Here is a 2,500-nt window from a genome sequence, read left to right on the forward strand (position 1 = left end):
TCCTCCCTATCCCTCCCTTCCTCCCCCCCCCCACATCACTCCAAGCAATCGATCAACTTTGTCAATTTTTCATTTTGCTCGGATTTTCGTACATTTTCGAGAGTTTTATTCAGCGTTTTTTTTTCTCTCTCTCTCATATCAAAAGAACGTAGCCTCCTAAGTCTCTTTATAACGGAGAGAGAGAGGGGGGGAGGGGGAGGGGGGATAAGCTCCCGCAGCCTCCTTGTACATATTAATCTTTCACGTATATAAGGCGAGGGAGAGAACGCTGGTTACGAACAGAACTAAGAAATTCCCATCTGTTCAATTCTTGTTCATTCTTTTGACATTTTCTTTTTTTTTCTTTTTTTCTTTTTTAGTGACTTTTTATCACTTTATTTTATTTTGTGACTCTATTTTCGAGGGGGGGAGGTAGAGATTTTTGGACTGAACAAAGGTAAAGATTTTATGATCGGCCAAACTTTGCGGAAAAGACGAGAGGTATTTTTGAACTGATGCAGACAGATAAGTCTTCTTTTATTGGAGCTATTTTAGCGTAGAAAAGAAAGAAAGAAAGAAAAAAAAAAACAGACAAAACAGCGTTCAAAATTAGTACGATAGAAAATTAAGAGATTATTTTCAAATACTCACCCTGAACTCAGTAAGGATGAGAATGTCGGTACATATATAAATAAATCCATAAATCCACATGGATAACAACCTCATCCGTCAAGCGATGCAGAATCCCTCCGCCGAAACATGACCGATTGTTTTTTCTTTTTTTTTTCTTTTATTTATATATTATTATTATTATTTTTTTTTTTTTTTTTTTTTTTTGCCAAAGTATCTTGTTGTATACGTGACTTTAGAGACAATATCGACCAGTCTCTCTCTGTCTTTGTGTTCCTTCCTGTTCCAAAGCTTCCCTCTGATTACCTCCGCTTTTCCATTATCTCTTTTTTTTCCGAGACAGTTTCGAGACGCCTTGTGTTCGAAGCTCGAGACTTCCAGTGAATCGCAACCCCAGCTCTTCGCGCGTTCTTCTCCTCCCATGCAACAACAGACCACACGCGTTGCCGTTTTGCAACTCACATATAAACAAAGCTTCTCTTTCCACAATACTGACCACAATAATGCCGAACGGGACGATTTATCTGAGCAATAAACTCCAGGCCGTTTACTATCATGCGACAGATGATGACCTTTTTTCATGGTCTCAAGATGATTTCAGTTTTGTTTGCCTATCTAGCGTGTAGCAGCCTATCCAGGTTGTGTAGAGATCAGTATGTCATTGTCAATACTATCGGGCCTTCCTTTTTATTTCGTCCACTTCCCTTTTATTTCGTCCTCTTCCGCCTCCTCATCACCATCAATATCATTCCTTCCTTCTCGTTATCATCCTGTTCTTTTTCTGACTCTTCCTCATTTATCAGTCTTACTCTCATCTTCCTCTTCCTCTCCCTCTTCCGCTTTTGCCTCGTTCTTTATCTTCTCTTTTTTACCCCTCCTTCTCATAGGTATTGCCTTCTCCTTATATTTAGTGTGAACACCTTCATCTCCCTCTTTCATCTTTTCCTCCTTCTCTTCCTTTTACTTCTGTACCCCCTCTTCTTCTTGCTGTCAGATTAGTACAGTGGTAGCGCTTGGGCCTCATATTCCCGTGGTTGGCAGATCGAGCCTTGTCCAAGGTCGTGAGTTTCCACTGTCGCCTGGCGGTCACTGCCGTGGCTGGGCACCGCGGTGGGTAAGGACCAAGCTCAGACACGTCAACACTCGTAGACACAGACCGGGGTCGCAATAGAGGCCATAGACTGGACGTAGCATCTTCTCCGCATATCTAGCTTATTCTTATACTGTTCTTCTCCTTCTCTCCCTCCTCTTCCTCCTTCTTCTCCTCCTTCTCCCCTTCCTCCTCCTCCTTCTCTAACTCTCCCATTATCATCAATGCCCGTCAGATAATAAGAGATTAATGAAACCCATTTATTTCTCCTTATCCTTTCTACAGGGTTATATCACGACTTCATTCTTAAGAGATAAAAAATATATCTTTTCGTGATTTTATGTCATTAGATATAATTTCCTGGTTGTCAATTTTGAAAAACGGATCCCGGTTTTGTGTCTTCATGTCCTCAACGATTTTATGAGATTTTTGGATTGTTGTACAAATTGTTGTATAGATTTAAGATACATTTGCTTAGATATTATTATCTTCCGAGACATGAGAAGATTGCAAGACTAAACACAGTGTAATAAAAAAAAAAAAAAAGATCGGTAACAGGGATATCAACAGCTAGAAATAAGATTATTGATTATCAACTAGGGTCTTGATTCAGATATTAAATTCAGATACATAAAAAAAACAAAGATAACGACGATGATTGTGTTCTCAGAATAACGAGTGGCCGTAATTAAAGAAGCGCTTATTACACTCAATTATCATATCATAATTAGTGACCATTTGTTTTGCCGGAAGAAATAACAATCTTGCGCAAATAGAAATAAATACTCGGACAATGTTTTC

The sequence above is a fragment of the Penaeus japonicus genome, unplaced genomic scaffold (genome assembly GCF_977035675.1).
Source record: "Penaeus japonicus unplaced genomic scaffold, GWHDUDI00000001_assembly GWHDUDI00000038, whole genome shotgun sequence".
NCBI classification, from domain to species: domain Eukaryota; kingdom Metazoa; phylum Arthropoda; class Malacostraca; order Decapoda; family Penaeidae; genus Penaeus; species Penaeus japonicus.